Source organism: Lissotriton helveticus, chromosome 2_1 (assembly GCF_964261635.1).
Source record: "Lissotriton helveticus chromosome 2_1, aLisHel1.1, whole genome shotgun sequence".
NCBI lineage: Eukaryota > Metazoa > Chordata > Amphibia > Caudata > Salamandridae > Lissotriton > Lissotriton helveticus.
The window spans coordinates 1306853999-1306879706 of NC_136059.1; the positions used below are offsets into that span (position 1 = coordinate 1306853999).

At 42.2% G+C, this 25708-nt stretch overlaps 1 protein-coding gene across 1 annotated transcript in view; it reads right to left on the minus strand.

Moving 5' to 3' along the window:
• Nucleotides 1-25708, minus strand: part of CCSER1 (coiled-coil serine rich protein 1) — a 2545713-nt gene that overhangs the window by 1335680 nt on the left and 1184325 nt on the right. The gene's annotated exons all lie outside the window — the stretch shown is intronic.

A 25708-nucleotide genomic window follows, 5' to 3' on the forward strand; every position in this document is an offset into this window, starting at 1 on the left:
AATGACATAGAGTGAAATGGTGTACAGTGGAGTGGCATAGAGTGGAGTACCGTACAATGTAGTGGCATACAGTGGGGTAGCGTAGACAAGCAAGGAGTACAGTGGAGTGGGGTAGAGTGGCGTTAAGCACAGTGGAATAGCATAGAGTGTATTGGGGTAGAGTGGAGTAGCGTAGAGTGGAGTAGTGTAGAGTCATAGAGTGGAGTGGTGTACAGTTGAGTGGCATACAGTGGAGTAGCATAGAGTACAGTGGAGTGGAGTAGCATACTGTCGAATAACATAGAGTGAAATGGTGTACAGTGGAGAGGTGTAAAGTGGAATAGCATTGAGTGGAGTAGGGTACAGTGGAGTGGTGTAAACTAGAGTGGCTTACAGTGGAGTGGTCTACAATAGAATAACATAGAGTAGAGGGGTGTAGAGTAAAGTGGCATACAGTGGAGTGGCATTGAGTCTAAATACATTGATTGTAGTGTTGTACAGTGGAGTGAGGTCGACTTTAATGTCATACAGTAGAATAGCATACAATGGAGTGGCGTAAAGTAGAGTATCATACAGTGGATTAGAGTAGAGTGTTATAACATAGAAGGGAGTTGGGTAGAGTGGAGTTGCATAGAGCAGAGTGGGGTACAGAGGAGTTGCATAGAGCAGAGTGGGGTAGAGTGGAGATGCATACAGTGGATTAAGATAGAGTGGCATATAGAGGAGTAACGTAGAGTGGAGTGGCGTAGAGTTTAATTATGTATAGGGGAGTGGCGTAGTGTGGAGTGGCGTAGAGTGGAGTGTGGTACTTGAAACACGCACCCTGCAAGTGGGTGAACACATGCATATGTAATGTGGCAGGAATATTTTTCATAAATTATAAATGTACATTTTTGGTAGTAGGTGTAAATAGTGTAAGTGTTGTAAATGTTTTAGGTGTTAAAATACTTAGTTATATCTTGTGCAGCAGTACACTGTGGTAACTTTGCAGAGTACCACGGTACATGCCGGTGAGAAGGCAGTATGTGATTGGCTAATGGTTGTGCTTAAAACGCTTGAAAGGCAGTCATGTAATTTTCAGCCCACTTTCGTTACGTTGGGTTAGGGCCTCAGCTATTGGTAATTAGTAGGTTTTATTGTTGTTCCCTACCTATAACTACTATTAAAGTCATAATAGATAGAAAAAAATATTTTTAATTTATTATATATATTTTTAAAGCAGTTTACAGAGACCCATGCAATTAAACAAAAAATAAAAGTTAAGTAGTGCTGAAATCTACAGGTATCACTGGGGTACTCTGACTTCTTGGTGAAGAATACATATGTTTAAAATAAAAAATACACTGTAGTTTACTATATTTGTAAAATATAGTGTAGGACAGTGTAATTTTCGTTTTTGAAAATATTTCTTTTTACTTTTTTTTATAGTAATGCACTACTTTTTAGGAAGTTATTCCATGGGACTCCGTACATTAACAAATATATATAGAGAGAGACATAAATAATTTCCTACTAATACCATTTTAATTAAATTAATTAGACATTATAGTGGAGATTCATCAAACAGGTGCAACGTATTAATAGTAACAACATTCAAGGAATTCCTAGCTCTGGATATCCTAACTATAACTACAGACTGGCTATATGTATTCACTGAAAAAAACTAAGATTAAAGTAACGTTTTAGTTAGGTGAAAAGTGCAATAACAAAGTAACTATAAATTGTGCCCTAAGGTACCTATAAGTTGCGTCCCAGCCGTGCACATTTTTCTAATCAGTAATTTCATTGCAAATGTTGCAGTGTTACTATCATTAATGTCATAAAATATGTCACAAGTGAAAGTGATGAGTTATAGTTACCTTACAGCATGAGTTGTTATTGTTATTTGAGATAACTATAACTGGTGAATTTCTGTTTTTTTTAGTTTAAAATGTTATGTTCTTACTGAACATCTGACCTGACTATATTGTTACTTTAATCTTTGTTTTTTTTCCAGCCGAATTCTAGGTAATTTTTAATATAAATTCATAGCATACATAATGCCAAGCCATTGCAACCCCCTCCTCTAGTCTCAATAGGCCCCAGGCACACCAACCTTGGGGCCAAATTCCATTAAAAACAGAAAGGGGGTTGTGTAGCCCCCAACCCCAAGCCTCATTTGGCCCCTAAGAATCCCATCCCCCAGGACTGTATTCAATTAAAAAACAAAAAGGGGACTCGTGGCCTCATTAGGTCCTGGGGCTAAATATAATTTAAAAAAAGTGCTGAGTCCTAAGATGGATGCCACCACTTCCTGGTTGATGTGGTGGCAGCAAACTGCAACCACATCAACCAGGAATAACATTTACCATGACAGATTACTAGTACAGCTTAATGAATCCCAACCAACTCTCAGTTCCAATCCAGAGATAACAGCAACAAAATAAACAGATTGGCTGAAGTCTGCTTTCTATGAGACAGTATCTGTGAGAAGTTGGCCTGGTATAGGTTGTCCACTAATTAAAGTGGGCACCTTACACCAGTCCAAACGACCCTTATGATGTATGAGGTCAAAGATAACCTTTAGAACGCTATCCTAGTGGTAGCTGTGGAGAGCAGCCTTCAGGCTTAATCTTGAAGGAATGTAAAGCAGCTTGTTTTACCAGAATATCATCTTTGGTACTAATTAAATGTAAGGAGAACCACACAGTAGTTATAAAATAGGTATTTATTTATATAACACTCTTTAGTATCCTCTACACGAGGATGCAACACAAAGCATGCAATACTTTAGCAAATAAACTGTTGTAAGTAGCACAATACAGAGTGGGCTCCAGGGGGAGACCAAACTATATACTAAAATAGTGGTATAAGAACCATGACTTGAGTCAAGACAGTCTCTAGAACACGTAGAATCCTGGGACACCAAGGCACCACCCAAGTTGAGTAAACAGGGACCCCACGGAGGATTGATGCAATGTGCTAACATGACCATGGGCTCCGTACAATTCTATGGGGAAGTTGCAGTTACAATTTTAAAGTTTAAGGACCCTTCTCGGGGGACTTCGAGGAAACCCTTTGGAAATTTGAAGGTTGGAGAGCCTCCCCACCCGGGGATACCGGAGTACCCGAGTTACCTATCCCAGGGGAGCCGGGTTCATAGGTCTGAAATGGTGTCGGATACCGCTGTCGTTTTCAATGGAGGACTTCAAAGAAGAACTGCTGCCGGGAAGGAAGAAAGTGTCTGTTGAAATCCAAGGGTGTATTTGTGATGAAAAGAACCTGAAAGCAGAAGGGACAGAGTCTGGGTCACTTCAGGGTGACCAGGGGCTCTGTAGAGGAATGCCCACTGATGTCGGGTGTTTCAGGTGCGAAGAAGGGATGCTTGACTCTGCAGCCACGAAGACCAGGAGACGTCGAAGATGACCCGGAGCTACATGCGAGCTGTCCCACAAAGGGTGTCGAGTGCTGAGAGGTCGGTTCCGGCTGAAGCACCAACAAGCCTTGGCAACAGCAACCCACGAAGGAAGTTCAAGCAGGTTACGGTGTGGGCCAGCAACGTCTAGGGGACTCAATAAGCAGTGGGGAGTCAGGGCACATCTGGAGCAACCAGGGAAGCCTAACAGAATTCAAGAAGACCCTCAGGAGGACCCACAGGCTGAATGACCCGGAGCCGTGAGGGGACCTCAAGCAGGATCACAAAGTACCAGCCCATGGAGCACTCAGTGTGACTAGTCCGAAGTTCTTTTATTGGAAATACTGTTCAGGGTTAGTACTACATGGAGTCAAATGCACAAGCTCAGGAACTGCCAACCAGCATACGAACTTGCAAAAGTACACAGTACACTGGGGTTCGGGTTATGCGGTCCCCACGAGGGATACAGGCCTCAAAATCAGTGAGAGGGCAGCTCAACCTTGCAGAACATTGGAACCTATCTCCTGTGTTGCTGTAGCCTTCAGAGTCTGAAGGAGCTCAGGATCCAGAGACAGGTCAGTTGTGTTACTGTGCCTGCGAATGCAGGGGAGTGACTCTTTCACCCCAAGGGAAATTCTTCAGATGTCCTTGATGCTCCACAGGTCCTGCACGGAGCCTGTATGGTGCACGGGCATATATGATGCGTTGGACGGAGAGGGAGACAAAGTCGGGCCCAGTCGAAGTCCAGAGTTTCCAGACAGTCAAAGGTCGGTGGTTTCTTGTTCAGAAACTTGTTCACATCAAAGCTAAGGTCCTACTGCCAGGTACCCACGGGGAGAGTGTTGGACAGATTCAGGGGACCTTCCTAGGGGAGTGTCAGGACACAGGGGAGGTTACTGTCCTTTGTCCAGTTTCACGCCAGAGCAGGAGCCAACCGCTCCCAGAACTGGTTTGAACTGGACTATGCACAGGGACACCAGGTGTGCCCCAGGTGCAGACTTTCAGGCACTTTGAAAGTGCACCCACCCAGCCCCAATACACTAAATCCTGTCTGGGAAGTGGTCAAGCCTCCCTGTGACAGGATGCCTATTGTCCTGCCTTCCCTTGCTCAAGCTTGGCTCAGCAGCAGGAGGGCAGAAATGTATCTCTGGTCGGCAGCAACTATTTATGTTGCCCGGGTCGAGAAGGCTTGTACCGGAAAGACCAGTGACTCCACGAAGCTGGCTTAAGAAGGGTGGAATCATACCTTCCACACCGGTTACTGGTGTGGAGGTATGATTCCAAGGTGTTTAATACCAAGCACAACATGTTTTGTTTCAGCCGTTTTCGAGATAGCATTTACTGCGAGGTTATAATGCACCTCTACCTATATGTCTGGCTGTGTCACAGACAACCCGGGAGAATGGTCTCCAAAGGCTGCAGAGGGGCTCTGCTCATGCAGGGGCACCCTTTCATTTAAAACCCAGCACCCTGCCTTCAGGAATGTCAGGGCCTGCTATAGGGGTGACTTATAAGTTTAAGTGTAGTGACAGATAAATATAGTGAACCTATACCTATCGTAAGTGGTGTAAGCACCAGCTTACACAGGCTGTAATGGCAGAACTGTAGTTCAATTTTGCATGGCCTCTCATGGGTGGCATAATACATGCTTCAGCCAATGTGAGGCCTCTGGGGTACCTATGCCCTGGGTACATGTGTACCATATACTAGGGACTTATAAGGGTACCCCAGTATCCAATCTGGAGTGTACCTAATTAGATGTAATTACATTTTAGGGAGAAAGCAGATAGACTGGGGTCCTGATTAGTAGGATCCCAGTCAGACAAGTCAAAAACAGTGTAACATCCAGCAAAAACGTGGGGGTAACCATAAGAAGCAGATCAGGAAACCAAGAAGACGCCCTCTGCACCTTGGTTCTCAGAGGCATTGAGATTAAAAAAAAGAAAACTGTAGGAGATTAGAGAGATGACTGAGGTCGCAGTATGATGACCTTGGAAAACAAAATTGCAAACTAGCAATGTCTAAATATAAAACCCTGTTATTAACTGAAAAGGGGCTTTTTATACAAAACAAATAGATAAGGCCAAAAATTCCTCCAAAGAATTATTTCAGGTAGTAAACAAACTCTCCCCCCTACCTAGTAAAACTTCTATAATGAGCAGCCAAGCTTTCTAACATCGCAACTTATTTAGGGATAAGTTAATAATAAATAAGCACAATTTGAGGCTACAATATCTAATGACTTCAATGACAAAAGTACAATTCAGGCTGAAATCTCTAATGACCTGTATGAGGAAAGTCCTGGTTTCAGCTTAGGACATAATTTGTTTTCCTGCTTTTCTTCTGTCACCTGTGAACTGGTCGAAAAGTTAGTTTTCACCGCAAAATCAGGATCTTCATTGGATCCATGTCCCCTTTAAACTTTAAAAAATGTAGTGACTATAGTATGCACTATCCTTGCAGGGATCTTCAATGTCATGTTTAAGGTCAGAATTTTTCCTACCTTATGGAGAGATGCTTCTATCCTTCCATTACTAAAAAAAATTAATTTAGATGCTTCTAATACTAGTAAATATCACCCTATTTCTCGTTTACCTCCTAAACTAGTCGAGAAACTAATGAACCAACAGCTGGTCGAATTCATTCAGAATAACCAGTTACTGGGCCCTACTCAATTAGGTTTCTGCTCAGAACAAAGCACCAAGACTGCACTAATCAAAGGAGATTAGGGCAGTGATGGATAAAGGTTGGTCTCCTCGATTTATCAGCAGCTTTTGACACGGTAGATCACAGCTTGTTGAAACTGCGTCTAAAGACTGAGGGCCTTATTTATGAAGACCTTGCTCCACCGGTGCGTCATTTTGTCCCATGTTAAAAGTGGCGCACCGGCGGCGCAAGGCCTTCATAAATAAGGCCCTGAGAATTATTGGTTCTGCACTCTCATTGCTTTCTTCATTTCTGGTGGAAAGAACTAAGTCGGTTGCATTGAACCATTTTAAATTAGCGCCTTATTTGCTCCCTTGCGGGGTCCCACATAGTTCACCCCTCAGGCCGACATTATTTAACATCTATGTGTCAGAATTGGCTTCCTTGACTCAACAGTTTGGTTTTAGTTTGACCTCTTATACAGATGACACACAAATTTTGGTTGCAGCTTTTAAGAATGAACCCTCTACCTCACTCCGCTTTCAACAGTGCATGCAGGAATTAAGTACTTGGATGAGCAAACATAGTTTAAAGCTCAATTCAGAAAAAACTGAGATAATGATCTTTGGCAGTCTTTCGCCAACATGGAATGCCACTTGGTGGCCGGTTGAACTGGGGGAGTTTCCCAAACCAGTAATCAAGGCAAAACGTTTGGGTATTGTATTAGACAATAAATTGACCTATGTGAACCAAATAAACCCCACAGTTTCTTTCTCATTTTTTATAATTAGGAAAATAAAGGAAATTCTTCCATATCTTGCAGTCAATTCCAGGAGGAATGTTGTAACAGTACTTGTGTTAGCTATATTAGGTTAGTGTAACAGCTTGTAGTTAAGTATTGAAAGTCAACATCTGAAAAAATGACAGATGATACAAAATGCAGCCGCAAGAGTCCTATTGGATCTGCCCAAATATCAATTGGTTTCCAAAGAAATTCGGAAACTGCAATGGCTTCCAGTGGTAAGCCGTATTAAGTTCAAGGCCTTATGTTTGGCCTATAAAGCTTTAAACAATACTGGACCCACTTTTCTTAAAAACCTTTTAAAGTGGTATCATCCTAACTGACTACTTCGGTCCACTGAAGCTAAGTATATGATTGTTCCCAGATTTCGTAAAACCAACTGGGGTGGCCGTAGGCTGAGTTATGGTACAGGAAAACTCTGAACACTCTTCCTTTGAATATCTGATCCTTGAATTCCTTATCTTCTTTTAGGAAGGGCCTTAAAACTTAGCTTTTTCAGATCTAGGCCTATGATCTAGTTGTAATGTGCTTTGAGCTTCAGCGCCAAGACACCGCAGGGTATTTGTGTGCTCAACAAGTTTAAACAACATGTCATAACATCAATGCACCATGCAAGGGGGTGCAGGGCAAAGAAAAACCTATAATGAGATTTACAAAGCTATGCAAGGCTACCTTGCATGGCCCTGAGTGGCTTGCTAAATAAGAAGTAATGCAAGGAAGCGTAAATCTCTATCTTGCGTTGCGCCACCCATGGAAGGCATTCCATGGGTGGAGCATGGGCATTCTAACTCATCCACCCATGGATTCTGAAGCAACCAAGATTTACCAATAATGGTAGACCTAGGAATGCGTCAGAAATCCACGCCTTCCCAGGAGAGGCGTAACATGGAGAACAATATATATTTATCCTTGATTTTCCTCTTTCTATATGTGCTGCTTTCTGCAGCATATGTAGAAAGAGCAAAAAATCTTAGAGGATTGTTTTGGTGCAGGAAAGTAACCCTTCTTACAAATAAACAATCTTGTCTGTAACGGAGCCACCCTTGCACCATAAGCAGTTTGTACACCAGCACAGGCACAGAGCAGGAATGTACCATAAGTTGATAGACATGTCACATTCCTCCCCTCTCTCTTTCATGGAGCACAGCAAGGTGTCTTGATGCTTTGCATGAAATACTGATAAATATGATCCATGATTCTAAAATAGTTGTCTAAACTGAAGGTTACAACAGCAAAGAGTATGTGATTATCCTAAAATGCGGTCCAACTCAATACAGTCGATTCACAAATGTATTTTGGAGAACGTAAATAATTTCTCCTGTACAACTCTTAAATATACTCTCACATGCCTTCATGAATTGGCCTCAAAACATCTAAAATGGGAATAAAATGAGAATATTGCTGGAACATTCAGAGACAACTATTGCAATTAGAGAGGACTGTACTGTCTTTGGCTTTTACTTGTTGGGAGTATGATGCTTCAGGCTGATTCAAAGAAATGTAACAGTATGTAAAAAACTGCTCATGTAGTGCAACTTTCATACTCATAAATGCTTTTGTAAATCAGTCTGTTATGTCTAAGATTTTCAATTCCTCCCCACGTTTTCTCTTGGCAGGCCAAAATATTCACCTTAATAAAAATTGAAAATATGGTATTGTAGAGGGTTTGCATTCTGGCATGTTAAAATTCAGTACATAAATACATTTGCTCTTTTTAAATTCTTTTTTTTCTGCCCAGAGTAATCCCTTTAGCTACAGCCCCACCATTGTTGAAAGAGTTCTACTCTTAAAACATATTTACTCCTGTCTTTGAGAAATGTGACTTTTAGGCTCTTCCTGGTTAAGAGACTGTCTGCAAATGGTTTTCTTGATAATACCTACAGACTTGGCCCACAATTCAAGACTGTTACTAAACCTATAGACATTGAAAATCCCTCCAACATGGTGGAATATTAAGTATGAATAAATCCACTTATCGGGCAAAATCTCATCCCCACTTATTCTGTGAATCAAAAATGTAATCTTGCCTTAGGAAATATTGGCATTGCAGAGCCATATGCCTTATACTGTATTAGAGTGGACCCATAGATAAATGGATTCAATCTCAAATTACGACCTGTGCTGAGTCTCCACTTAGTTTGTCATTCAAACTGTCAGTAGAAGATAGCTTTGAAAGCAGTTTGTTTTATAGCAACTCTGTACTAATATGTTCTGGTTCTGGTTTGAGAGCAGAAGCCTGAAGATAACATATGTTCTTACCTCGGCTAGCTCTTTTTTAAAAGTTCTTTTTATTCAAAGGTCACAAGAGTATCATCTTTTTCACACCTTGTTGCCGAGCACAACTTTAAACAACTACTTGTGTATACCGACAAAACAATTGTTACAGCTCTACCACGGCAGCTGTAAAACAATTGTTACAACTCTACCATGACAGCAGTAAAACAATTGTTAGAACTCTATCATGGCAGCTGTAAAACATTGTTACATCCCTACCATGGCAGCTGTAAAACAATTGTTACAACTCTACCATGGCAGCTGTAAAACAATTGTTACAACGCTACCATGGCAGCTTTAAAACTATTGTTTCAGCTCTACCACAGCAGCTGTAAAACAATTGTTACAGCTCTACCATTTCACCTGCTATACAATTGTTTCATATCTACCACGGCAGCTGTAAAACAATTGTTACAGCTCTGCCACGGCAGCTGTAAAACAATTGATTCAGCTCTACCAAGGCAGCTGTAAAACAATTGTTACAGCTCTACCAAGGCAGCTGTAAAACAATTGTTTCAGCTCTGCCATGGCAGCCAGGCCCGGACTGGCCGTTGCGGGCACCGGGCAATCCCCCGGTGCGCCGCAAGGGTGGGGGCCGTTTTTGGGCCCTGGGGGCCGTTTTTGTTACAGGGACGTTTTTGCAGCATAGCTGCAAAAGCGGCCCTGTAACAAAATCGGCCGAAAACCGACCCCGGCAAAGAGCTTGGTCGCACCCCCAGGGGGCCGGCCAAGCACTTTGCCAGGGCCGGTTTTGGTTCTCAGTCCGGCCCTGATGGCAGCTGTAAAACAATTGCTTCAGCTCTATTATGGCAGCTGTAATACAATTGCTTCAGCTCTATTATGGCAGCTGTAATACAATTGTTTCAGCTCTACCACGGCAGCTGTAAAACAATTGTTTCAGCTCTATTATGGCAGCTGTAATACAATTGTTTCAGCTCTATTATGGCAGCTGTAATACAATTGTTTCAGCTCTACCACGGCAGCTGCCTTGCGGGCTTTTGCAGTCACACACTAATGAGGAAAGTGTAATGAAAGTTTAAGGAATATTCTTACCATACCAAGCCCAATGAAACAGTCTTTTATGAATGTCAGGCCAATGTTGCTATCACAAGTTCTGGAAACAGTTTTAAACCATTCGACCTTTGATCTAATAGTTCAAGATGTGACCCTACACCACTGCTAGCTTTAGTACAAGTCATCTGTTCACCGATGCCTATTTGGAGTAATCCATCGAGCTTGCTGACAATAGGGCTGCTCAAGTGTTCACAAGAAGCCCAAAGAAGTATCTGATGAGAAAACATTTTTTTCCGATAGTGAATGGCATTATCTATGTAAGGTGGCAAGACATTACGATTCGCTTACAATGATCTTGAATGCTTATTTTAGGATCAGTTACCAGATACAGAGAGGTGACTATGATAACTGAGAGAAAAGTTTCAGGACTTCAAATGTGAGTCTTTTAAAGCTTAGCCATCCTTCCCCTTTTCCCCTCCCCTAACTCCACCCCGATATTTTCTCCTGCATCACTCTGACTGCTTGTAGGAACCAGAGGGATTTGGAAATGTGTTCATGGTATTCCTAAAATAGCTTTTTGGTTGGGGCCGAGGTTTTGGCATTAGTATTTTTTGTTATATAAATATATTTGCTGCTAATACGCTTTGTATTAATGTGATTTTCATTTCAAAGGCTGGAACTAGAAAAGATGTACCCCTGCTTTAGAAAAAGTAACAAAGCATACATATGTTTAAAAATACAAGCAATATAATGGTAATCGCAATGAATTTTACCTGCGTCAGTTCTTCAAGTCAACATAAAATAGCTACAGTGTTCTTAAAAGAAAAATGTGTTTGATCATCGCGGAAGTCTGCTACTTTCGAATTATCCAATGGAACATGCTTACATTTAAATGTAATGATAATATGGTTTTCAGGTTTCAATCTCTTTTAGCAATATGAGAGATCAAAATTCTAAATTCAAAGTTTCCACTAAAGAGACATTTCGAAGCATTGTTCCTTGAGGGAGGGACTCATTTTACTTGTGTGAACGTGCAATATTAATATACCGCAGCGCAGTGAGGAATCGCTTATTAAAGTAGACAAGTTCCTTCAGCACGATCTAAAATGGAAATTATTTAAACTATTTTCGATAGTAGCACATTTTGGGTGAATAGGTTTAGCCTATTTAGAAACTATCTGAATTTTGAAAAGGAATGGAAATAATGTTAAGGTTTAGTAAAAAAGAAAATTACACACACACAAATTTGGATCCAGATTTACATGATTCTTCATTGGGGTTGCGTCATTATTTAGCCGCAGCCTTCATGCAAAGTCTGATTTGGTATTAACTGAGCCATGCAAAGTCCAATTTGCACATGCAATGCAGCGCACAGTGCTGCCTCGTCTTACCTTGCGCCAACAAGGCATTACGTGGGGCATCCACCCATGTATTTTGAGGCAAACTCAAATTTACTAAAGTCTATAAACATGGATTTGTGCCAAAACGGTGCCCCTTCCCGAGGATGACTTAATGAGAAGAAACATGTTTATTTCTCCTCTTAACTTCCTATTTTCCCATGTCCTGCAGCACACACACAAAGAGGAGTAAGCCTCTAAGAATAGGTTTGTGCAGTAAGTATCCCTTCTTGCACTGAAACCAGGGCACAAGTCGAAAGAAAAGAAGTGGGGGGACGCTGTCACCGGAAGTGACATCACGACAGGAAGTGACGTCACAGAAGGTGCCGAGCTCCTCGTCCCAGAGAGGCCAAAGAGTGAAGTCCAGCTGTTTGGGAGGGGGGACGGTGTCCCCCCGGTAAAATAAGTCGGGGGACGCCATCCACCCGCGTGGTACCCCGACTCGAGCCCTGAGTGAAACTATTCTGATCACAACATTGGAACTCTAGTGTCGCGGTTCACAGGTCCTGCATTGGCGCTAAGCAGCCAGAATTGCAAGAAACCAGAACTGCACTGTGACATATGCTCCTAAAAAAAAGTTTTTCACCCATCAACGGACAAATAATCATTTAAATAACTCATTTTAACTCATTTTTATTGGGATTGGGACCTGTTTATAATTTGTTATTTGCATGTATTCGAATTTTTGTTGGACAAATGAATTGCCACTTGCCAGTTTTGTTAACAGCTGGCTATATACCCAAACTCAGCAGAGCAATTTTTTTCGACTCCTCTGTAGCAGGTGTATTAGCACACTGAGTTACTGTATTATATAATTGTATTGCCCACTGAACGAACATCAGATCCTTCAAGTATTTCTGGTTGTGCTGCTGTTCCTGTGGCCCAGATTATACATACAGATCTTTTCCACATATACTTTTATCCGAAAAAGCTATCTTAGTTAATGATAGAGTATGTGCAATCCATAGTTCCGGTATAATGCAGATTGTATACTGGTATAACCTCCTCTCTCTCTCAACGTGATATGATTTTACATGGTGGCCTGTAACTCTGACACACCTTTGGAAGCAGGAGCCCTAACCACACAAGCTGCACTATTTCGATTGGAGTCGCTTGCTAACAGGTTATGTGCTGGTTTCTGAAGTATGTCCCTTAACTTCCTGAGTAATATTTCTGAAATTAGAAATTGTAATTTATAGACTGAACATATACATCTGCAGCTGGTTCCGTGGCATTCTTAAATATGTTCTGAGATTTCAGCCCACAAACCTCAGATTAAACACAAGTCTATGAAGCAGGATTGTTAACTTCCTCAGCTATCCTATTGGTAGTGCATTGTAAGTGACCTGCAGATAAAACATAGCTGTTTGGAGACATAACAATAACAAAGTGAGCTATCTTCAGCAACAAAAAAAAGGTCAGTACGAAAAAGAAGCTGTCTGTGTGCAAGTGCACTTGGGTGTGCATCTATGTGCATGTGTGTTAGAGAGAGACACTGCTCCATCTCCTACTTAACTTTCTCAGGCACAGAGATGTTGTAAGATAACGATATCTTGACAGACTGATGCCTTACAATTCCATTGGTGATTGGGGCTGGTGCTACACCAGTCACCAGTAATTATATTGATCTAAAAAGTGTCAACAACGATGCTATGACACTTACTGTGTGAAAGAGATTTGGTTATTAATTGTGAAGAAAGCGTAATAGGATGTGTAATAGGTCCACAATTGTCTTTTTAGTGGGAACCAACTTCCCCACTGTACCGATTGACTCTCTCAGGATAGTGAAGTAAAGCAGTCCAAGGCCTACTCAAGGACTGTGGTGTGGGATAGCAATGTCAATTCACTGGCACTAAATAACAGCACTCAAGAAATGATTGTCCATATAGAGTTGTTTTCTTTTAAAAGGAAGCACAGCTGTGTTACACACACACTTCTAAATGCTATGCATTAACTTCAGAATATGTACATCTTTAGTGACACCCTCCCTCATACCACTTTACATCTCTAGTGGGTCCTAGTGCCATAATCACAAACCCCTCTCTCTCATGCCAGATGCAACATCACAATACTAGGCTATGTTGTTAGGTGTAAGGCATGCCTACTGGCTTTTTCATCACATTAATAAAACAGCCAACTGTTAGGATTTATCAGTGTATCAGTTAAAACCATCAACCCAATGGGGACAGTAAATATATTCAGATTCCGTCATCAATACTAATAATATTCCATTTTCAATTTAAAATGTGTGCCGGAATATTTTTTCGTTTTCTACAGGTCACAAAATGTAACCATCAGACCAATCGCAAGAAGTCTCTACTCCCTGGAGCCCAACAATAAAAGCTCCAGCTCTAAGCGTCAGCTTAGAAATACTAGACATCTGTCTTGGGGTTATCATTTCAGTGTGTTCTGAGACTTATGGTAAGCTTTTACCAACCACTTCTGGGGGCTACTGCAACATCTGAATCCCCAACAGCACTTGGAAAACCCATTTGTGCTTCCCCTGCTCATTCAACACAGAAACCAATACATATGCAAATAAGGCCCTCACTGGGTATTATGGATCTCTCCTTGTTGGTTTCGGGGAATTATTTAGGAGCAGGTTTACTCTAAGTTTTTCTGTGTGCTGCCTTGTAGCATGGGTCTTGCGCCTTAAGACCCTCACGGGTGAGTAGCACGCTTTATAAATCCCCTGATTGATTGATGGGTCCTTTTGGCCCATTTCGTTACTAGTGTGGGGTGTCCAGGTCCCCGTTGCCTTGCCGGTTCATCACACGCTTTACATGACACACCTTGCATGACAGGCACAAGAGCCGGCAACACTTTACTCCGCTCCAATGGGCAGGATGAACAGGGCTCTCTTCTCTTCCTGTCCACTGGCAGGACCAACTCACCTCTTTTCTCCTGCCCTTGAGGGCAGGTGACTATGTGCTGGTGCACCTGCCCAACCCAGACACAGGCACAGAGGACGGACAATGTACCCAGCACCTTCTGTTTTGTGTCCTGGAGGATGGTGACCCACGGGATATTAGGTATTACGATGGGCCCTGGTAGATGGGGTACCTGGGACCAAAAGTTGAATCAATGAGAGAAGCCCAGACATGCCCCTTACCCAGAAAAATACATAATTTAATAATGCATTGATTCCGAGGGCCCCCTAACACACCCCATGGCTACTTGTAAGCAAGAATGGAGTAGCACTCCATTCACATCTTTCTCATTATACTTTCTCTGAGGAAAATTGGACCTGTTGGGTCAATATTGACAATCTTGGACTCACTTGCTCCTAGTAATCACACCTAGCCACCATGAGAATTTTATTCAAGCTTTCTGGCCTCTAAAAGGGCATTGTGGTGAGCTGGATCTTAGAACTCCCCGCGCCAGACTTATACACTGCCTGGCTCCTGGTGCTCCTCTCCTGCTGGTGGGGATATGTCACACAGCCCCTCAGCAGCCAGCCAGCAGAAAATCCTCTTTGTCACACTCCAGAGGCCCCAGAGCCTCCTGGCTTCTTGCAAGACACCCAGAGCTGGCAATTGAGGCCAGGTTCTTTCTCCCACCTGTTCATGATGGAGCATAAGCAGGCCAGCACCACTATCCCTGAGAAATCCATCCTAGTCCTGGGGGTCAGCAGGAGTCAAAGTCCTTATTCCAACCTTGCAGGGGAATAAGGTGACTTTTCCTTTCAGAGAGGCATCTTTTTTTGCTGTTGTCACTCCCAGGATCTTCTGAAGTAACTCTCCCAGGTGCAACTGTTTTTAAGTGGAAGAGTTTAGGTGCCTAGCTTCCCTGAGCAATCCTACAATGCCACATCATCCCTCCAACCCTGTCCCAATCTTCCAGCACAGTCTTCCGGGCCGATCAAAAAGGGCAACTTCCAGTTGTCTCTGGTAAGAGCTCCTCTAAGAGCCTCAGCTCTGCCCCTTGGTTAAACAGCTGCCTGCCCCCTTCCCAACAAAACTTCAAAGGTGAATCCAATCTGTGTTGGCTCCAGAATTCTGGACTTCCTCCTTTGTTCCAGTGGCCCTGGGTTGCCCCAACCAATGTGCAGTGAGTCAACCTAATTTGAAGATGCAGATTTCTTCTTCCACCCCTTTCCTTACCCCGGAACTTAGTCAAGCACTGTTAATTGCCCTTTTGTGTGGAAGGTCTTTGATCACTCTCCTGGGGACCAGAGTTATTAACATGGCATATTGGAGGGGGGGGGGGGGGGTCGGGACAAATGCCTATAATCTGATTTTGAGCTGAGTCAGAGAAATGTGATAAATCCTGAAGTTGCATACGATGTGGATGTGTGTTATAAAGGACTCCAAATTACAGTTTGGCATGCAAGTGTCACCCCAGTTCGTTACCTTTGTGGTCCCTGTTGGCCTAACTGATGCAAAACTGTACTTTAGGGCAGGTTTCACCTATCATATGTACACACTGAAAACACCACAGATTTTCCAGTAAGCATTACATACCTACACTATGAATACCGACCCATATTATAAGGCCTATCGCAGGTCAGTACTAGTCCTTGCAGACTCTCTTCGGCAACAGGTTACCTGTGTGTGGATACAGGGATGAGCATAATGGTAGTCTCACATGCACAGCCCACACATGTGTGCATATGCATGTAGTCCCATATGTGCTCATGTGTAGCCAGTCCAGTGCTTCTTACCCTATCAGTGCAGCGGTGACCTTCTCTTAAAAGGGATAGACTGGCAAATAGCGCACTCAGTCCTATTAGCATGTATTTACAGTGACAGAGACTCAGGTAGTGAGTCTCACTCATAGTAAAAGTTACAAAAACAGGTAATCAGAAGTGAAAAAACTTAGTTTACTAAACAAATAGAACCCATATGCTACACTGTAGCAATGAATACAGCCAATCCTTAAATATTTTTCTGGGGGATTCTAACACGATCAACACTTCCATTTTAAGAATAGCCACACCTTTTCATTTTTTTTTCAATACAGGATGAAAGGTTGAATCATATCTGCCTCATGTAACTGAGATCCACCCTCCCTATATGAGGATCAATGGCCAAGGTTGAAAGAACCATTATTTTTACTGAACTCCATGTTCCTGGTTTTATTAACCTCTGAGTTTTCAAATGCAGGCTGTGAGATCAATCGCATTTGAGAAGGTTTACACCATCCCTTTCTTCTTTTCAGAAGCACTGGCCTGTGGAAATTGGGAACGTTTTAATAATATCTAACCCAATAAAGCCAGTGTATCTAGTCTGAAGACTTCACTTTCTCTGCTCGTAAAGATGATGTGATCTTCAGGTTCCACATGTACTGTAGCAGGATTATTAACTACTCCTACCATACAGCTAAATATGATGTTAAATGTCAAACACATGAACCTTTGCTCACCCACTCAAACCTTTTCTCTTTGTCTGAGCCCCTGTGTCTGTCCCCACGTTACCTCTAGTTCCATTAGACCTCAGTGTTCCTCCCTACCTTTGAAGATCTACTTTTTTTCATCACAGCCTTTGCTGTAATATACACAATTTGTTTGGCAAAAAAAATCTCTTTGCTGATTTGATGCATTCTATTTTTACATTCGAGAGCTAAAAAGGTGGCTCGTGATCTCTTTTGGCATTCCATAATTTATTTGTGAACCCCTTTAATTTTCAGAGCGTTTTAGTTTTCACTTTCATGGCCCATGCGAAGAATAGTTTGGAATATCATTTTGTGGGTCTTTAATAAGTGGAAAATGTGTCAGGCATTCTTCCGAAGTTTTTATTCGGTGGGATTGAACTTTTATATTAACAAAGCAATAATGCTATAGCTGAACTGGTGAAAGCGTATGTCATTTTCTGACTTGGTGTGGATGTAATTTTAATGACTTAATACAAAAAAGATTGACAGACTAAAAGCATTTCAGAGGGTCAAAGTGGAGTCTTCATTCTGTGGTGCACTAACAGTGCTGGGATGCCTCTAGGTAGGCAAGCGCTATATAAGCTCATATAGAATAGAATAGAAAAGTGGATTCATAAATTTCATTTGGAATTGTCGATGCAGGGGCGGCCCTCTGCTATGGCAGAGGAGCATCGCCCCACTGCTTTTAAGCAGTGAGAAACATAAAATGATAGTAACGTAGAGTTGTTATCAATTTATGCTTCTGTCCTGCTGCTTTGCGGTGAGAGGGTGGCCATGGTTTGCCCACTCCTGAGTGTGCAATGGCTCTCTGGTCGGCCCTCTCGGGCTGCCTAAACCAGTCATGCGCACTTCCCCATTCTCCAGGCAGGCTGCACTACAGCCTGCACGAAGAACATGCCCACCCGCCAGCCCCTGGCTGAGTGCCGTGTCATGGCACTCAGACCAATCACAATGCTTTTCTAGTTTTTTTTATTCCGATTCCCCCCCCCACGCGACACCACCCCTGAACCCCCTCGCCCGCACAGCCACCCACAAGCCATGCCAGCCGCCACTGTGTCAATGAGAGGTCAACCTGAAATCATCTTGAATTCATCTGGTACTCAAGCATTTTTGTGAGCTCGCCCAAGTTGCACAGGAAGGCATAATCACCAAGAGCAGTGTGTAACTCGGATTTTGAGGAGATTTACAAGTCTTCTGTGAACCCCTTAGGAAATATTTCTCTTATTATGAATAGACAGCATTTTGATTGTTCCAACTGCTCCCAGTTTTGTCATATGTGGATGAATGTGGAAAACGTCTGCATCATAGGGCACAAGATCCAACCAAGTCACTGTATTTTGGCCGGGGGCCTCCATATCATTTATGCAGCAGGTGCTGTGGAACTGGGGCCCAGGTGTGTGGGGGGCAATTTCCCCTTCAGTAAAGGCTGTCTTTTACTACGAACCAGGGGCCCATTTTCCTTGCTTGCGTTTGGACCCATGGCACAGCTGCACACCACGTATTGCGGCTAGAGATGGTTGTATAGCTCTAGAGACAAGATAGCTCAGTCCCTACCGAGTAAAAAGTTGGCACGTGGTATTATGGTCATTTCACATGAAGCGAGCACTGGGAGTGCTATGTTAAGACAGTGTCTGACACATTTTTGTGCTGACTGGTGTCCGTGGTTGAAGAGTTGGAACACTGCCATTGTAACACCACAAACAGTAGTAACTAGTTGATTGTCACTGGAACTTTTATATGCTACTTTTGACAGGAAATATAGCAGCATTCTATGAAATATCTAAACTGACCAACAGAACAAACATAATAAATTATACAACATAACAACTCAAAACTGCTGAGCACATCAAAACAAAACACTCCAAACAACACAAAACAACAATTGTCAGTATAATACAACAACACATTGCAATAAGGCAGTACAAAAAATCAACATAACACATAACCACCACAATAAGACCCCAAATCACAAACATGCACTAATGTTCTTATCGTACATTACCACCTTCAGAATCTGTTTCAGTAAAAGGAGGTTTGGAGCAAGCACTGCCTCAACTTACCAGCAACGACATGAAATAGCCCTGGCCAAAAATGTCTTGTGATCAGGCCCTAGACATCTTAACTGCTTACTTATAGGCACTCCACTGTGATGGTCTTCGCATCTGTCTGGATCCTGTCTTTCCCTATGATGGACCCACACAATTCATCTTCCAATAATAAGATCACGAAAACAGCCTTGATGGACAGCTAAGGGTATTTCTTCTGCCTCAAAAAATATTACACGAATCAAGTACTGAGGGAACGGCACTTTTCAACTAAATGTTATTATAAATAACTGTTTGTATGGCCTTATCATTTTTTTTCATGCCTGTCAACCACTGATAAAAATGCAGTCCCTAAATCACTGTAATTTCCTCCCTGCTGTCAGAAAGGAGATTTAATATGGTGATAAAGAAAGAGATGAAAAAGTATGTGTTATTTTCAAAGCTTTGTCTAGTTTTATTTTCTTGTTTGAAAACCATTTAATTTCATTTCGTTTGGCGTTCACTTCGATAATGTCATCAATTTTCCAAAGCACATGATGTTCTGCCCGGTCAATCAGCTGCACTTCTGCCTGCTTATGTTGTTTGGTATGTGCTGTGAGTTGTTTACTTTCAGAGAAAGATCCCCTCGCCCCACCCTCCCGTCACAATCTACGAAGGCATGTAAGGGAAACATGTAGGAGAACGTTAACCTCTAGGGGCACATTTAACAACATTTTATGCCACACAAAGCTGCGTGAAAGGAAGGGCAGGAATGCACCATATTTAGTCCCTTGACCGCGGCTGTAATTCCGCCGCGGTGCTGGGGGGAGGGGGGACCGCGCGACGCCGCCTTGCTCGTGACGGAACCACTCCGTCACGAGACACGGGCGCGCTGTGCTTGTGACGGAGTGGTTCCATCACGGCCCCGCCCCCTCAATAGAACGCGCCGCGCCTGCGTGAAAATGATGCCGCGCAGGCGCGGCGGTCGGGCCGTGACAAAACCACTCCGTCACCAGCACAGCGCGTCCGTGGCTGGTGATGGAGTGGTTCGTCACCAGCACGCAAGGTGTTAACATCATCAGGCGCATTCCTGTCCTTTCCATGCACTGGCACATGTTTGGCTGACTAGAGCCAATACAGACACCCTTGATCAATGGTGCAAGGTACTGCTTTGTAAGCAGGATTGTTTTTGTGCAGGAAGGGGCACAAAAACAATCCTGAGAGGCAGTTTCCTTTTTCTATGTGCGCCGTAGAGGGCAGCACACATAGAAATAAAAACAAATGAGGATAAATAAAGATATTTCTTCTTGTCACGTCGCACTTGGGGAGGTGTAGCATTTTGATGCGCTCCTAGGTCTACCACTATAGGTAAATCTAGGAATGCGCCAAATTCCACAAGTGGGTGCACGGGAAAACCCAGGCTCCACCCATGAAACATCTCCCTGGAGCAAAGTAACACAAGGAAGTGATTTGCGCTGCTTGCATTACTCCAGATTTATCAAGCCATGCAGGGCCATGCAAGATGCTTTGTTGTTGTGTCACCCGGGGGCACCTTTACATTGCCTTTACGTTGCTCTTGCACAATGTAACAAAATGATAAGCATGCCCCCTAGTGTCTGTTTCTGATTTTCATAGCATATGTTTTCTGTCTTCCAGTGCTAAATTTGCAAAAGAGTAAGTGCCATGGCCCAAAGCTTTTCTTGGAAGACTGTGACCAGTGGTAAATATTTTGGAAGTGCTAAATATTAATGCTATGTAGTCTTGACTCCACCTAATGTTTCTTTCATCCACCAGCAGACCATCCCTTCCCCTTTATCTTACTCTTGCAGGTTCTTTTTCATCTCTGCTTACCACCTTTTATCTAAGGTTTTTCTACCTCTTCCCCCTTTTGTGTTTTTTTCTCTCTTGCTCTGGAAGAAAGTCTGATTAGAAAAATAAATCAGCAGGAATGACCATTTATGGGCCCCACCCTCACCAGCTCAAATTAAACAATGCTCTCTTCTCAGCTTTGCTTAACATGTCAATACACATTTGGATATGGGGTTTCTTTGAACAAATGATAATTGTTTGAAAACAGAAGATCTAGGAAAACATTCAAACTCTTTCCAGCCAATCACTAGTGCATAAATACTCCAGAATTGGAATTTGTACAATCCTGCTCATGCGAACACCAGTCTGGGAGTTGACCAAATATCTGAACAAAAGGAAGTCTTAGTGGGTTGGAACGTATGCATTCTTTCCTTTCTTCCTCTTCCCTGAACTGGAAGTGGTGTCATTCAATCAATCAATCGAGGATTTATAAAGCACGGGCAATCACCCGTGAGGGCCTCGAGGTGTAGCAGGAGAGCTAGGGCTAACCTTGCTTCTACTGTGAATTACTGCATTCACCCTGTCCAAATATAGGGTGATAATAGAGGGGAGGAGTTCTCTTAACATTGAGAAACTATGCGGAGATGCCATTTGCCAAATTTTCACTCTATATGCTAGGCGGTTATCTACTATAGTTTGAAACAGGCGGCCTAGCACTCAAACATAGCCACTCACTGGGGAAATTTGCACATGTAACAATATGGGAAATGACAACAATACCTATCATTTAAGAAAATGATTTTCACAGGTTTCTGACTAAAAAAAATATACTAAGGACCCAATTATGACTTTTGCGGTCCTGGAGCAGGCCACCCAGCCACGGCCCCCTCCAGGGCTGACACACCTGTGTACTTGCTAGATTATGAATTTTTAAGTCATTGGTGGGAACTTCTTCGGCTTTCCCATGGCGGTCTTATGAAATAGGCACTGCAATGGGAACATTAAAGCCAGTACCTGCACGGCATGAACTAGTGTAGCCCATGTCGTGCAGGTACAGGGGTGTATGGACACATGGGGGCTCCTTTTGTTTCTTCTCCTCCACATTTTTCGTGGAGGAGAAACCACCATGAAAACTGTGATGGTGAGTAAACTAGTAATATGCTTGGCAGGACCGCACTAGTCCCACCAAGCATATTGTGGCCTAAAGACCACCATGCCACCCTGGTGGTGGTGGCAGTGCATGGTGTCTGACTGACCAACTTGTAATGGGGCGGTCAGAACACCAGTGCGGCGGTGGCTAGACTGCCAACACCGCACCACCGTGAGAATGGTGGTTCATGGAACGCCAGACACAAACTTAGGCCCTATATATTTTTGTTTATAGCACCTAATATGTATTGGGCCTCCTATTATGTTTCTGGTCTGGTACAACACCCCTGTCGTATTCTCTTCAAATATTTTGGTTGGTTAAAATATAACATTCTCAAACAGGAAGTGAATATTCACAACTGCTTAAACAAAGAGGAACAATGTATATTTAATACCAGCAGGTGTCTTTCAGTTTGCATTCTCACATACAAAAATATAATGTGGGCTATGTACGAATATGATTTCAGTAAATATAAGTTCACAGTGGGTTATTACGAGGCCATTGCTTTTTTAAGGCCTAAGGGCCAGATGTACGGCCCGTTTTTGCATGCGCAAACAGGTCGCAGACCCGTTTGCACATGCAAAAACCCTACAAGGCCATGTACAAACGCTAATTAGCGAGTCGCAATTTATTTGCGACTCGCTAAATAGCATTGGCGACTCGCAATTAGGAAGGGGCATTTCAAGGGCGTCCCTTCCTAATTGCTACCCTGAGCCCTATGTATGACTGTTTTGCAACCACAATTGCAGTCGTAAAACAGTCGCAATTTACCACCTACTTCAAGTAGGTGGTAATGCAGTCGCGAAAGAAAAGCTTTGAGCCATGACACTTATTCTTTTGCAAATGCATGCAAAAATATTTTTTAAGGGCAGGCAGTGGTCCCAGGGACTACTGGCCTGCCCTTAAAAAATGAAACGAAACCATTTCATTTTTATATTTTTTAAATGCATCCCGTTTTCCTTTAAGGAAAACGGGCTGCATTTAAAAAAAAAAATAATAAGATGCTTTATTTAAAAGCAGTCCCAGTTATGGTGGTCCTCTGAGCCCAGCAGGCCATCATGCTTGGGAGGGCAAGCCATTCTGAATGGAGTCGCAAAATGAGAGTGATTCATGAATATTGATGAGCCTCGCATTTTGTGACCCCATTGGGAATCGCTAACATGTAGTACATTTGGAATTACGACTCGCTATTTTTCTCAATTCCAAATGCAAGTCGTAATTCCAAATGGTTGTACATCTGGACCCATTTGCTAAAACAAATTGCAATCAAAGAAGAATTCTGATCCTCATGCATGAAGTTCAAATATTAACCATAAAGGCCACATGATCAGGGTGGTACCTGCCCACACATGCGTTTTAGACCCTCGTCAAATATCTCATTCACTGTATAAATGTATTATGCTGAAAACGATTGAGAATATAGTTTATTATTGGTTAACAGCGATCATTCGTTTCAAGATTTGACAATATCCTTTCTCATTTTCTGCTCAAGAGGCTACCATCAATATTTAATTGATCTGTGCTGGTCTAAGGGAAAAGACCATTCTTGGTATTGATTCAAAAATAAAAGTTATATATCTGCACAGGAAGGTCTATGACTACCTGATGTTCACAAAATTTACCAGGTTACTCTAAAAGTTCTCTCATGGTTAGGGATTTCTGGTAATAAGTCTGGAAAAGTTTAATTTCACTCCCTGCCAAAAAGGAATTCAATAATACACAGATATATATGTTAACTACACTGTACAATTATGAATTCCAAAATGTTGCTGCCCGTCTGAAGGAGAACACCTTTTAGTCTCCTATGCTGGAGAAACCTGTTCCCCAAAACACACATAAATGTTGGATTATGTCTGTCCCGGTCACATGCTACAACGTCAGTCACTCCTGCTCTTCACAGGAGGACGTATCTGACTATTTCCAGGATAACAAGGAGCAGAAGATGAGTTTGTAATTATCCACAAACGTATCTATTTGAGGTTATTGACAAATTTAGAAGGACACCCACACATTGGAATCCTCCTTTTGGAACCTTTGCTTGGAATCTACTTTTGCATTATATAACACCATTAATGGGTATTAATGCATGAGACAGAAGAAGGGTTTCTAACTGCAAGAGCACATACTGTGAATTCCTTTCAATCAGAAACCCAGCCACTTGCATGTGTAAAGCAAACATAAGAGCACAAATGACACAGGCATAAGGGTCTTTAGCTTCATAAATTGCCTGCCATTTTCTGCGGGAGTCAAAATGTTTGGGTGGGGATTCCAATGGAGCAAACAATGTGACATTTCTGTGATTATAAACCAAAGTCAAACAGACATTTATTTCATTGTGCTTTCTTTTGATGGATATTGTACTATACCTGGCTCTCAGAATGTTTCCGGTGGGGAGAGTGCATTTTGATTAAAAATACAGGTGAGGAGAAATGAGATCTGTATTAAATTCAATGACTTACTAGACATTATCTTGATGTAAGGTGAATAATTCGGCACAATTTAATTAAATATTTATTTGCCATCTCATTTCTTTTGTGTGGTACAATAATTGTTCTGTTAGCTTATTTCCTGACATAAGGATTGTATCTTAACTGTCATGCCCAAATGTATCACGTGATTGAAGTTAGTCATACCAAATCTACACACAATATTTTGTTACACATTATTTAGAATACAATATTTATGTTGTGCGATATTTCTGCATACTGTACTCTAACATACATCAATGTGCTTTATAACTTGTGTAATATTAGTATTAGTTTAAAGTTTTTTACCTGCAATAAACTAATTTTTGAAGTGAACTTGACAGCAACACTTTATTGCATGATGTAACAATTTCAGATTTGTGTTTGTTCGTAATATTAGAGACTGTAATTTGTGAAGGCAAAAGATGTTAACCTTTGTCTCACAATCATTCATTTGAATTTAAAATGGTGATCCATTTCCGTGACAGGACCTCTAAGATCTACATATTAGAGTTGTAAATCCCATCCATACCAGACTCTTTAAATATTAGAGGATGTTGCATGTAATTGCCAATCTAGGTACACTGAAAAGAACTAATGTATCAGTTGTCTCCTTAAAAGCAACTTCAAATATTAGAGTCTTTAAATTGCTCCACAGCAGATCCTGTGAACGCTGGTAAAATACTGCTGCAAGTTAAGAACTCACAGAGGAAATCTATGGTTAGTTACAGGTTAGAGGTTTGAATCCTCGACAGACCGAAACAAAATTTCATCCCTCTATGTTTGATTAAACGAATACGCTTATAATTGGTGACAGTATGGACTGATGTTTAGAATCCACCTAACATTCCGAGGATGATCCCAAATGAAGTATACCACAGAATAGTCTATTTGCTAGAGACAAGAAACGTGCCCCTTTTCCTTACACGAGTAGATCAAGAATACTGCTCCATCCAACCACCAACAGAACCAAATAAGTGTCAGATTGCTGGGTAATCCAACTACACAAGTAACTAATATATAGCCAAATCCTCTTTGTAGCAGAAAGTAGATCATGTATTCCTTTGACTCCCCAACACCAGCGAATATGATAAGGACTCCGAGGAACAGATCAGGAACCACCTTTGGGGCAAAGACACTACAGGCGTTTCTGGGCTCTAGGTTCACAACCCCCCAACCAGACTATTTGCATCACAATCAAGTAGCTTGACTTTGAGCACCTGCTAAGGCATTCTGAGGACTCTTTCAGACTTTCTCAAATATCAGCTGAAACTTCAGAGAACTCTATCATGCGCAAAAGTCCCTATGTGATCTTTCTCACTGAGCCCATTAGCCCCACTCTGCCTGCGTCCCCTTATGCTTAAACCCATTGCATTACGTA